Source organism: Podarcis muralis, chromosome 4, assembly GCF_964188315.1.
Source record: "Podarcis muralis chromosome 4, rPodMur119.hap1.1, whole genome shotgun sequence".
NCBI classification, from domain to species: Eukaryota; Metazoa; Chordata; class Lepidosauria; order Squamata; family Lacertidae; genus Podarcis; species Podarcis muralis.
This window is the reverse complement of record NC_135658.1, coordinates 61020400-61034355: the sequence shown is the minus strand read 5'-3', so window position 1 is coordinate 61034355 and position 13956 is coordinate 61020400. Positions and strand designations below refer to the sequence as shown.

The window sequence follows — 13956 nt, the reverse complement described above, 5'->3', positions numbered from 1 at the left end:
GCCTGTCATTTCAGCCTCTCTTTGACAAGTACAGTCACTTGGCTTCCTTTACATCTTTGGAAAATATCTCTTAACACAGGGTAGCTTAGAACAGGTAAGTAGGAGCCTGAGAACACTTTCTCAGATACTGCCAATGGAGTGAAATGCAGCAGCACAAATGAAGGCAAGGAGAAAGAGAGTCTTATGGATATTGTGAGATTGAAATTAGCATGTATCATACTAAATTACGCAGGAAAACATGGGACAGATAGAGAAAATGGGGGGTGGGGAGCAGAGGCGGAGCTAGCTGCTCTGGCACCTTGTGCACCCAGGGGCAGGGCGAGCATCCCAGGGGAATGCCGCCCGCAGCGAGTGTCCCAGTGGGGTGGCGCAGCAATGTCACCCCCCTCAGGGATGACACTTGGGGCGGACCGCACCCACTGCACCCCCCTTTCTCTGCCAGTGGAGGGGGGTGGGGGAGAAGCAGAGAACAAAACCAAGGACAACAAAGTACATTTCTACATAGAAACCTTTTTTGAGGCTTCATTAGTGTAAAGCATGGGAATTTTCTCATTTTGTAATGTGCTTGCCACTACTGTAGCTGTTTAATATACATGCTGGTAGAGACGAGCTATATCGCTAATTCATTTTATGGGGCAGTTCTCATATTTTGCATGGGGGAGGGGGAAGAAATGCCAGTGTAAAATGAACTGCACATGGAAAAACCAAAGCCATTGCTGGGATAATAACAGTACCTTTTGTGATTACTGAAATAAAGGGAATAGTTGCATGTTATCTCCATGCAGCATCCAGATCTCACTGAAATGGATGAAGATGCAGAGAATGAAAAAAACAAAACAAAAAACATAAAATGTGGGTGAAGCAGTCACTTTACATATGTGAACTGGCTCACTTTTTATTTACATTCAAATCTAGCCACATCTGTTTTAAAAGACAGATACTAATAACAGTAATAAATGACTACCAACATATTGCTGGTAATAATGCCTTCATATTTTATAACATATGGCTTTCTAAGCAAAAAGAGCTTGCTATAAAAGCACTTTGTTTTCCTGCCAGATATTATCAATGGCATTTGAGGATACGGGAGGTAGAGTGTTGGAGGGAATCCCATAAATGTATGGGAAAGTGGTTGGTTTTACTTTATGAAGGACAGAGAGGTGAAAGTATATGTAACCTTAGATTAATAAGCAAAGGGAGGAAATTCGGTTGGATACAGGGTTGCTCTTGTGAGTGGAAGCCCTCTTTCTATTTGTGGAAGGAACCAGGATCCAGTAGAGACTACCTGCTGAAGGTGGGGAAGCTATTTTTGCACACATACACCAGTGCCACCCCTCACACTGTTCTGGAGGTCTGCCAACCTGCTGGAGCATATTTTTACAACAATACAAACACAACACATAGGCCAATAGTTTGTAGAGAATATATAATAGAATAATGATACCATTCAAATTATAGGAATCAATAGCCAATCAAAGTTCATACGTACAATATAACAGAGTGGTAGCAAGGACCATCAAGCCGTGTGTTCAAAACAGATGTCTAAGGACAGTCTCACAATAGTCTTTCAAAAGTTTCAACAGAAGACATCTCAAAAGTTTCAAAAGTAAAGTCTCTCAATAGTCTTTCAAAAGTTTCAACGGAAGACGTCTCAAAAGCCTAAAAAGGACAGTGTCTCTGGAATGATACTACTGTTTCGTAATAGTCTTCATCATCCGATATTTTCCAACAGAATATGTAAGTAAGATTCATGCTAAGGATCAGTGCTCTCTAGATAAAAAGGTAAAGGTACCCCTGCCCATACGGGCCAGTCGTGTCCGACTCTAGGGTTGTGCGCCCATCTCACTCAAGAGGCCGGGGGCCAGCGCTGTCCAGAGACACTTCCGGGTCACGTGGCCAGTGTGACAAAGCTGCATCTGGCGAGCCAGCGCAGCACACGGAAACGCCGTTTACCTTCCCGCCAGTAAGCGGTCCCTATTTATCTACTTGCACCCAAGGGTGCTTTCAAACTGCTAGGTTGGCAGGTGCTGGGACCGAGCAACGGGAGCGCACCCCGCCGCGGGGATTCGAACCGCCGACCTTTCGATCGGCAAGTCCTAGGCACTGAGGCTTTAACCCACAGCGCCACCCGCGTCCCGCTCTCTAGATAGGAATTGGCAAAAATCACATCCCTGACCCCTCAAGCAGAAACTGGCTGATCACAAGTTTGGATCCACCCCTCTCTGTATAGTTTTGTTTTCATTGTGCATAACACTAGTGACTATTGATGACAGCATAAAGCAAAAGAGCAAAATATCACTATAAATCTAGAAAATAACATTTTAAGGACCATTTCTCTGTTTACATAACATGCACCTGTGTCAACTCCTTTTGATCATTTCCCCTGTGATATAAAACTCTCAAAACTGTTTTCAGCCAGTTATGCTTCTTTGCCTCTCTTTGTATCTTTCATAATTCAGGAATAGGTCTTTTAAGATAAGCTGAGCAAAACTAAACCCTGCATTCCAGGAAGAAGCTTATTATTGATTCAAGTAATATTAATAGCATTACATTTCTCTTCAGCGTGATTTGTTATTCTGTTCCACATGCATCCCAACATTTTCAAACCATAGGCGCTTTTATTGAATTGTACATGATAATGTTCCGGTCTTTTTCCTGAGTGGCTACAGTTAATTTAGAATCCAGTAAAAGGAGCAAAGCTCTCCAAGTTTACCAGGCTCCAGGGGGCCCAAGTTAAGGTTAAATCAAATAGCAAGGAGCTGAGCATTTAAAAATGGTTATTTTGAAGCAGAGGAAATCCTTGAATAATTCAAGATGTGGAACAGTCTATTATTTGGGTTTGTGCAATTTATTTTGCTAGCACTAAAAACATACTTCTTCAGAAAGTGTTAAGTAGCAATTGAATTATTTCGGTGCTAAGGGGGTTGCTCCTGCTGTTTATATACATTATGAAGTCTACAGTGCACTTCCTGTAAGTATGGAGATGCATCTCGGTTTTTGTGAGAGGTGATTAAGAGCAAACTTCATGGTTCTCACCTCTGTGACCAGTGGGAAGTACTGGGTCATCCATCAACCTTTCTACCTTGGCCTTAAGACACCTGAGCTATATATTTTAGGACTCGCTCTCTTCTCTTGGCTGTAAGTTGTTTTGACTTTTTCAATATTTTTAAATCATTGTAACCTACCCATGGTGAAGGGTGGGTAAGAAATTTAATGAATCAACAGCAACTTGGCAGGTAGGGCGATATGCCTGAATGTGCTCAGGCAGGGCACTCAGACAGCAACATTTCAGATACTCAAGCCCCATAGTCTCTTCTCTGAATGTCTGAACATGTCTACTACCTCTTTGTCCACAGCTCCCACACAGTCACAGCTCTCCTGATTCCCAGTCTCTATCCGACCTTCTTATGGCTAAAACAGGGGTCCCCCAAACTAAGGCCCGTGGGCTGGATATGGCCCAAGGGACTCGTTTATCTGGCCCGCAGAGACCCCCACCACCTGCTGCTGCTGCCCGCTCTTACCGGCGCTGCACTGCTGCCCACTTTTAGGTCGGAGGAGCACCGGAAATAGCTTGTGCGCATGCGCAAGCATTATTTGCGCATGCACAAGCATTATTTCCGGTGCACATCCAGGTCGGAGGAGGCCCATGCACATGCGCACAAGCTATTTCCGGTGCTCCTCCAACCCAGAAGTGCGCCGGAAATAGCATGTGTGCACGCGTATGGGCACGTGCTCCCCCGCCCTCCGACCAGCCGCGCGATCGGCGCTGGAGACACTGGCCCAAGGCGCGGTAAGTTTGCTGACCCCTGGGCTAAGACAATCATTCTCTTTTTTTACCAGTTTTTTTCATGACCTGTCATTTTAAACTAAAGCTTCTCAAAGTGGTTAATGAACTGACATTTATTGTAGGTGGACAGATCTCCAGGAAAGCTTTGAATAACAGGATATTGTGGCCCATAAGAATACATTTTGGAGAGAGAGCATCTGCCAGTAGTAGCCTGATTCTGCTAAGACTGGAGCAACACATAGTTTAGGACAATATTGCAAAAGGATACTGTTCCATTGACATGTTATTCCAGGAACTGGCACACCATTCAAGGAATTTATTGATAATGGCTTTGTACTAACTTTGGAACCACCGTGTTCTGATGCTCAAAACACCACCACACTTAAAAGGAGAATGCAAGATACAGCAGGTTCTCTCATACCAGTTAATCATAAGTAAAGTTAGTAGAAGAGGCTTCCTGTACCTCAGAGTGCTGTGAAGATTGAACCTGTATAACAAGTTGTCCCTGATCAAATTTTATACAGAATCCTTTTTTCACCTTTGCATCACTCTACAGGTCACTATCCATTAAAAGAAAAGAAAAAACATGTTTCCATCTCAGAGCCTCTTTTACTGAAGACTGCAGTACTATACACATCCAAAGTGAGAACTGTATTAGTTTTGTGGCCACAGGGCTTTAGTTTCAAAAGCCAGGTATTATTTTTTTACCCCTCACTGGAGTTGCTCTGAGGGATATACCGGTAAATGTGCTCCTAGACAGCCTCAGGCCCCTACTTATGCTCAGGCCCATATACTTTGCACCATTCCCTCAGTCTCTCTCATCTGCTATATATATAAGCACAAATAACAAATTATGTTCTGGAAGACCTCAGTGCTAGGTGCTAACTTCTTATAAGATCTCTCTGGTTTGTGAAAAACTTGTTGCTTTACCATCTCCTTCTGCAGGGGGCATCATTTGCATATATTTTTTTCAGCAAACTATTATACAGAAGTATCCAACATCTCTTTTATATATATGATTTCCTCATCTTTCCCTTCCTCTCCCAGGATGCTGTGATGCAAGGTTTAATCAGTGACATCCCACACTGGTTACTCCCCAAGGTTAACAATGTTTATTTTAATATCAAACTTCAGACCTGTACTGTTAAATTGATGCAAATAGGATTACAAGGATCTGACTTCTTGAAAGCTTCAATCTTCATTTTCTTAGCTCCAAGCTGAATGCATCCACCATGGGAAAGTCAAGCTGAGACTCATTTGAAATGTGCGCGCACACACAGAAAAAAGATGTCTTTCTTTGTGAGTGCGTAAGAAATAAAAATTACATATTTTTACCTAAAGAAAGATGTCTCTTTGATTTACTGCAGATACCTGGCTTTTACCTTTATTGTTTACTAGCTAGGTGTTACCTCACCCACCCCCAACCCCTTCAATGAATAATTACAAGACAAATATAGAACCTATAATATCTTCACATCTTTTGCCCTTAGAAGTATAGAATGTGAGAAATTTCACTGTTGGAAACTCAGTAGCACTTCAGAAGTATAGTGTGAGTTTGTGCAATATAACAACAATGAAAGTGTTCCAACAACCAGAAACAAGTGACAACCTGAAAAACAATGGTTGCTATAACCCCACAAAATGGCTCTGGCCAATGGGAATGCCTACATCAAAACGATCATGCTTCAATGACACCTTTATGTACACATTAGGTATTCTGCAGTAAAAGCAGAGCTGCTGCCTTACTTTATATTGTCATGACAAAGGCAGATTTAGGGCAGTGGACTTAGGGCAATGTTGCCGTTTCTGCCACACTGGATGCCAAGCCTAGGAGGTGAATTGAGCAGAAAGGTTGGGGGGGGGCACTGAATTTTGGCCTCACACAGGGTGCTGCTGAAATTTGAAAGACCAAAGTCCGTCCCTGACCATGTTATCTCCAATATGGCGCTGTTGCGTTAACTGTACTAACTTGACATGCTGTAAAACATAGCTGGACACTGTAGAATAATATATTTTTGTGCCAGCATGCAATTGTGTAATACAGAGAGACCTCATCTGCTTCTGTTTTTCCTGTTTAGGAATTTGGTAAATATTAAATTAGGGGCTGACATATTGAGAACTACAAATGTAATTTGAGAAATCTATAGCCATTTTAAGGCACTCGATTTTCATGTGAAAGAAGCGCACAAACTGGGGTGAGAATGCAGCGTTCTGCCCTCTGCCACCACACCCATCACTCTCTGTGAGTGGCGTGGGATGGGCAGTGGAGGGCAGAGTTTGGCATGCTCATTCCCTGCTCTGCCTGTCTGCATATTGCTTCTACATGTGACTAGAATGCCTATAGGAGACTAATTGGACAAAAGGGGCGATGCATTGCTCTCTAGATTATATAATTGGCTATAAAAACCTTTTAGAATCAAATATTACATTTATTGTTACTTATTGTTTATCATGAATTAAAGATCTTAGCAGAGAACTCCTTAATGAAGGAAAATGAAAAATAGATATTTGCATGCTACCATGTGTTTGTTTAGTACAAAAATAAGAATTAGTATGAGATTTTTACAAGGTATTCTTTGATTCCATGAAGAATCAAACAGTTATTATGCCTGGCCACATCACATACATGTATATATCAGGGTTTGGGGGGCAGATAGAGGTAATTTGGCAGATTACTGTGATACACATACATATAATCTATTTCTAATGTCCTATGAAATCAGAGAATTAAAATGCATTTCACTAGTATATTTCAAACTATTCAGAAATGTATAGAATGTTGGAAAGGTGTTGTATGAAAAAAGATTTGCTATTCAGATGCTATTTAAATAACCCATTAGATTTACGTGTTTTTAAACGTCATATTTCTAATCTATCTATGAGATTTTGATATTATATATATATTATTGGCATATATCTCTGTGTGTGAATAAGATGAAAAAGAAAGATAAATAACTCACAGCAGCTAAATGTCATGTTGAAAAATATAAAAAAATGTCACTCATCTCATGAAAGAACACACGTCTCTAGTGGACATTAAGAATTCATTCCTGCAGCGGGTGTGGAGTAACTGAATTCCTTCAGCTGTATGGGGGAAGGCTCTGTTATGTTTCCATAAATATCTTTTGACTCATTCTCTCCCAGACATCATTCAAGCATGATAGGATGTCTCAAATCTAAATTGGGTGGGTGGCAGAATTAAACACACTCTATTTATCCTCAAATACCTATTCTTCAGTCAGCTATAGAAATAAGCCCCCCCCCCCCATTTTCACAAGTTTCCTTTAAAAAAAATTAATGAGGTTCAGGAAACTAGGGCAGAAACCTAAAAGGATGTATTTCAGAATATATCTTAAATCAGAAGTAGGCCACAGGTGCCAAGACACTGCCCTGAAAATTGGTACACTCTCTAAATCAGCTTATAGGCTGAACAGATACATGAGGTGAGTCTCATATTGTCTATAACTCTTCTAACTGAAAACCCTGTTAGAAAACTCATGGGACTGTAAAACTTCTGAATGTAGGTGGGGAGGTGGTTCCACATTTGAATTCAACAGGGCACTATTACAAACAGATGGAATGGTCCCCCTTTCCCTGCACATTGTTCTGGGGGATTCTCCCAACCCCCTCAGAGCCAATTTGAGGGGCTAGAGAGGAAAAGCCCTATTGTGGAAATGGGATCATTAGGTGAACCCCCCACTATGCAATAAAGGTAAAGGTAAAGGTACCCCTGCCCGTACGGGCCAGTCTTGCCAGACTCTAGGGTTGTGCGCTCATCTCACTCAAGAGGCCGGGGGCCAGCGCTGTCCGCAGACACTTCCGGGTCACGTGGCCAGCGTGACATCGCTGCTCTGGCAAGCCAGAGCTGCACACGGAAACGCCGTTTACCTTCCCGCTAGAAAGCGGTCCCTATTGATCTACTTGCACCCCGGGGTACTTTCGAACTGCTAGGTTGGCAGGCGCTGGGACCGAGCAACGGGAGCGCACCCCGCCGTGGGGATTCGAACCGCCGACCTTTCGATCGGCAAGCCCTAGGCGCTGAGGCTTTTACCCACAGCGCCACCCGCGTCCCTCCACTATGCAATAGACTTGGCTAAAACTTGATGCTCAGGAAGTGGGCCTTCTTAGTTTTAATAAGGGCCCCCCAGCCTTCCACCCATAATGGAATCACTGCTGTTCCATGAATTGAACCCATGCTGCTAGGGCAGCATTTGAATGATGCAGCAATTTGAGTGAGCTTGATCATGTGAGGTATTCCCCATGGAACTGTAAAGTGGGGCATTCCCTGGATTCAATTCAACACACAACTGCCCACATGTCTAGCCCTCTTTAGGCACTGCAACACTCTTGATTAAGGCAAACATGATAATAGGGACTGGGGCGGGCTGAGTAGCCCTGCCTTTGACATCACAAACAGTGATAAGCCCTTCTCCATACTGTTTGCATGCACAGCAGAAACAACTGCAAGGAGGGTGCTTTTGCACATACATGTTACATGAAAAGGCTTTGTTACAATCTGGAACCCAATCTACCAACGGAATCCAGGACATACAGAAGCCTTTGCATGTACAGCTGCCCATGCAAAGGCTCACTCCTTGAAAATGTTCGTGCTGTATGTGTGGATGCTACTTGGCATTTATAATGTGGGAGGTGGGCTATTGAGCATGGTCCCTATTTATAATACCCAGTGTTTTTCTTCTAGAATAATGGTGCTGGTACTGCAAACCCTTGAGTACACCCAGAAAAAAAGCACAGATGATACCGAAACAGGGCTTGTGTGCTATTCAGATGCAACCCCTAATAATAATAATAATAATAATAATAATAATAATAATAATAATAATAATAATTTTATTTATATCCCGCCCTCCCCAGCCGAAGCCAGGCTCAGAGCGGCTAACAACAATAAAAGTAACACAGCATTCTAAAATCAATTCATTTTAAAATCAAATCAGAATCAAATTAATGGCAACCATTGGGCTAGAGTTCTATGAGGATTACCAAAGGACTGTCAGACTGTGCCTTGGCTGAAGATCAACTCATATGTAGATCAACTCATGGAAAAGTGATTCTTTTCACACAGCTGGAGGTGCTTCTAAAGAGTATCTTAATACAGCTGATAATGGCAAGTACAGATGCTCAAAAGCTTGAAATAACTATCTCAGATGTCCGAGGTTTGAAGATTATTACCCTAAAAGTAACTTTGGAACTGACTTGCACTTGTTTGCTTATACAGTACTGCCCAACAATAGTACAGTAACAGGATTTTAATATCCTAGTAATTCAGACATCAAGAACAGTGTTTGCAACACTTTGAGGGTAAAGAAAAGCCAGATGTTATGTAAAATATTAAGGACTGAAGTCTCAATAATGTGAATCAGGATACTTTCACTTCTGTGGCAGTACATTTTGATTTCAAGGCTCAAGTCATTTTTGGTCATCCTCTTTTGGATTCCCAGTACGATTCGTTTGAGTCTTTCAGAATCTGGTCAGTTTATTCTCTCAGCATTTTTACTGGATGTTTCTCTCTCTCCCCCCCTCATTCAAAAGGCTTTCACAAACTCTGTTTCGTCCATAATTGCCTCTCTCAAATGATTTTCCCTCCTCAATGATTTCTCATTAAGACAGAGGGACTCAAATGAGCTAATTAAAATAGGTTTTATTGTAAAAAAAAAAGAGAAAATTCTTCACACGAGCTAGCATGCATCTCAGTAAATTTTAACTGACAAATATAATTGTGCTCCTTCAGGGAGTAAGCAGTATACTTTTCAAAGTAGCCCATCATTTCTAACCAGCTTGTCATGTTTTCACACATACTTTGGCTGGTAGTCCTGTCAAACAAAACCCAGATTTCTTCTATGCAACAGGAGCAGAAAAGAAAGAGTAGACAAGAAGAGCCCACCATTGCATCTAAATCTGGTTCCATACAATCATTAACTTCTGTCAGGTGTTAATGTAGGGTAGTGGTTCTCAAACTGTGGAATACCCTCCTACAAGCCTCTTTTAATATATTAACTGCTAACGTATCATGAAAAATGACATATGATTTCTCTGTTTTTCCCTTTTCTCCCCAAAAACCAATTTCCCCACTTCTAAATCAGAAACAGGGACACAGGTGGCGCTGTGGGTTAAACCACAGAGCCTAGGACTTGCCAGTCAGAAGGTCGGCAGTTCAAATCCCCTCAATGGGGTGAGCTCCCGTTGCTCGGTCCCTGTTCCTGCCAACCTAGCAGTTCGAAAGCACATGAAAGTGCAAGTAGATATATAGGTACCGCTCCAGCGGGAAGGTAAACGGAGTTTCCGTGCGCTGCTCTGGTTCGCCAGAAGCGGCTTAGTCATGCTGGCCACAAGACCCGGAAGCTGTATGCCGGCTCCCTCGGCCGATAAAGCGAGATGAGCGCCGCAACCCCAGAGTCAGCCACGACTGGACCTAATGGTCAGGGGCCCCTTTACCTTTTAAATCAGAAACAGGACAAAAAACAACTGGGTTCAGTGCTGCTTGCAGTTATAGCTTTTGTGTTCACAGTTTTGCTTCCTGTCTCCTAAGGTCTCTTTTCTAATTCCTCTACCTGTGCTTGACCACTTCCATTTGTCCCTCTGCTCTTAATCACTGGCACGTGTTAAAAAGTACATTTAAGAACATCAGTCAATCACAAACTAGTGCTCCAGCATCCCCTCTGCTAAAGGCTAAGAGGGAGAGTCAGTTTTAGGGAAGCACCATAGCTCAGTGGTAGAACTCATGCTTAGCATGCTAACGGTCTCTGGTTCAATCCCTGGCATCTCCAGGTAGTAGTAGTAGTAATTTATTTTTTATACCCCACCCATCTAGCTGGGTTTCCCCAGCTGCTCTGGGCGGCTTCCAGCAAAATATTAAAATACAATAATTCATCAAATATTAAAAGCTTCCCTAAACAGGGCTGCCTTCAAATGTCTGGTAGGGATGGAAAGGGTTGGAAACATCCAGTTTGAAACTACTGTATGAGCAGCCATTGCAGGTTAAGTGTTGAAAATAAAAAGCTAAATGGACCAATGGTCTAACTTTGTTTAAGGCAACTCCTTATGCCCCAATACAGCACCAACATTCTTGATCTTCAGAGATAGTTTAAGCTCAAGAAATACATTTTCCACAGTTCCCTAACCAAACCTTAAGAAGTGGGTGGGGTGAGAGATACAAGATGGGCTTCCATCATTACCAACTTCTTCAAAGTAAATCCATTGCTGAGAGAAAGGATAACCGTGCCCAAAGAAGGGCTAAGAGAGTTTCAGTTCTGGGTCTGGGACTGAATTTCCTTAGCAAAGTTAAGAATTCTGTAAAAAAAAACCAACCTTCCTCAACCTGGTGCCCTGAGACATTTCAAATTCCCACTGTGGCAAGCCTGCAGATATCTGTCAATTGTATAGGTTGATCGTATAATGTTGCCAGTTAGTGCAAATGAGTGATACAGTAAGAAGAGATCTTTGAAGGCTTCTTTTTCATGTTGACCATGAGGAAGGCCTTAACAACCACAGGCTGAAACTTGCTGAGCTATTGTTTTAAAAAACAAAATCCTCATTTTGTCAGCATCTTGCAATATCATTTCCTTTGTTTAGGATTCGTTTTGGATGCTTACCAGCTTTTGCATTTTTTTGGTATATATTACTTGCCACTTAAATCAGGTAAGCCTAGATATTCAATAATTCTGCAGAGTTGCAGCACTATAAAAATAGGGACATAATAAAATTATCAGTAAAGGCACTACCATTCTACAAATAATACGGAATAATAAATAGTATCTAATCGTTATAATTGGACTTTATTTGTTCAGCTACCTTGCCTTTGCAGTTTTCATGCACCCTATTACTTTCCCTCCGGTCACAGAGGCTTAGCTGTGTTTGTACTTCTTACTTGCTCTGCTCTTCCTCCTTCTGTTGAAATTCCACAGCTCTTTTTGCTGGGACTCTACAGGTTGGTTAATAAAGAGCAGCAAAAAATATGACTTAGATAGTACTGGCCAGTTGTGTGTTAATGAATCCAGAGACAATACAAGCCCAATTCAAAGGCAACATAAAACCCAACCTATTTTCAACTAGTGATTCTACCAGGATGTTATTTTTCTCAAGGTATGGAGCCAGGGTAGTACTAGACTACCAACCAGGCCTCTTGATTTATCAACACTCTCCAATGTTGTGAAACACAGGGAGACTATAGATGATCATCTGTCTCTCCCTTTCCATTCCTATTAAAGCTAAATCTCTTGCATACTTCTTTGGGAGTAAATCCCATTGGCACTCATTTTCACATAAATGTGCACAGGATCAGCTAAACGATTCTCCATGTTACCATTTCACTGCCAAAAGTACTGGAAAAACCAAATGGATGTTAACTTTGCATGCAGTTCTGGCCTACTATTCCTTGTGCATTATAAAATGCCAGTAATCACCCCCCGCCCCCCCCAAAAAAATTCATTCATTTAATCTAAGTTTTTCATTTTAACAAAATATTTCAGAGAAAGTCCAAAATATTTATGTAATCCAAAATTTTGAAAATAGGGAAGGATACGTTATTGTTCCTTGAAACAAAAGAGGATACAAATGAGATAAATTGTATACTCGAATAAAAAGCTGCTTATTTTATGCCTTCATTCCCATTTGCTTGCTCTGATCCCTCTACCTGTGCCCATGTTTGCAGCATTGCCTCGCATGGCACTCATTAAGCAGGACAGGGTCTGGACTAGCTGAAGTCTATTTCCTTCAAACTCCAGCAACTTTAGCATTTCCTGACTTGAAGGTCTGACTTCAAGCTTGACATGGTTTTTGAAAAATTATTACCATTATTTTTATAGAAATCAGCTTGCACATTAGGCAGCTTAACCCGAGCCTTTGATGCTGTATTTTGTATATAATCAACTGCTAGCTCCACCTAGTGTTGTCTTAATGCAGTCCAAAGTTCACACACTTCTTGACAAAATGTAAGCAAGCTATAAAATCACTATTTTCAATTAGATGGCGACAGCCTTCTATTATCTTTACAAAAGCAAAATCAGAAGCATGCACTTTAGCAACTTGAAAGAAAATGCTATGAATTTGGAAAATAGGTGCAAGAAAAGAGAATATACACCTGCTGCATCCTTAGAGATATTCAAGCCTGCCTAGAGAGCATTTGAATTTTATTAGGATATTATTAGTTCAATCGCTGAACAAGTTTGTATACTGAAAATTAACAACCTTTATATTTTTTCTGTGCACTTTAAATTTCACATTTTTTTAAATTGAAGGAAATAAGCTGAAATGCTCAAAATGGCTAATACCAAGTTTGTCGTAATAATTTGTACCTGGCAAATACCAAGTTACTAATTTTTGCCTGGTTTTAGAGTAACACCACTTTAATATCAAGCTGCTCCCTTTATCTATACAAGTGTATATTCAGATGCCACTTAAAACATCAGTCATGTTTGCAGCCAATCACTGAACTTGACGTTAGCACGAACATACAGATATGATATTTAAATGACAGTACTGAGGTGTTAGCTGATGAGATATCAGATTGCAAATGTCTAACAAACTCACATATACATTTTATCTAACTTAGGTATTCTCATTATTACAGAGTTTATTTCAGCCCACTTTTTAATAAGCTTACTTTTTAATGTGAGCAAACATTATTTCCACAAAGCAGGAAACTGGCAATTAATTAATCATTCTTTCCCAATAAGGTATAAACAGCAAGACTCAACCTTGTACAGGTGATCAGGATGAATCATGCATGTTGCTATAATATTGCTCACTAGGAATGAGGGAAGAGGGGTGAAGGGAAATGATACATGGAGCTGAGAGACTGTTTTTCACATAAACTCAAAACTTTCTAACAAAGTCACCTGAAACTTTGGCTTATTGCTCACCTATACTAACAAAACAACAATCCAGCAACTGAATAATGAACATTACAGACTGGAAGATAATTATTTGGAATATCCTCTGTGTTAAAAAACAACAATGAAAAACACCCATATATTCCATTTCAAATGATTTCACATTTGCCGTCATTTCTCATTAGCAGTTTTCAAAATTATATCTGAAACAAGCTGATACAGAGAAATTAAGAACAGTAATCATGCGAGAAATGATAGACCCAGCTGGGCAGACATCAAGTTGGCAAAACGTGAATACAGTTCAGTAGCTGAAACAGATGC

The 13956-nt window shown here is 41.1% G+C and overlaps 1 protein-coding gene across 9 annotated transcripts in view; it reads right to left on the bottom strand.

The window, feature by feature from the left end:
* The window catches only part of DMD (dystrophin), a 985465-nt gene that overhangs the window by 899312 nt on the left and 72197 nt on the right, over positions 1–13956 (bottom strand). The gene's annotated exons all lie outside the window — the stretch shown is intronic.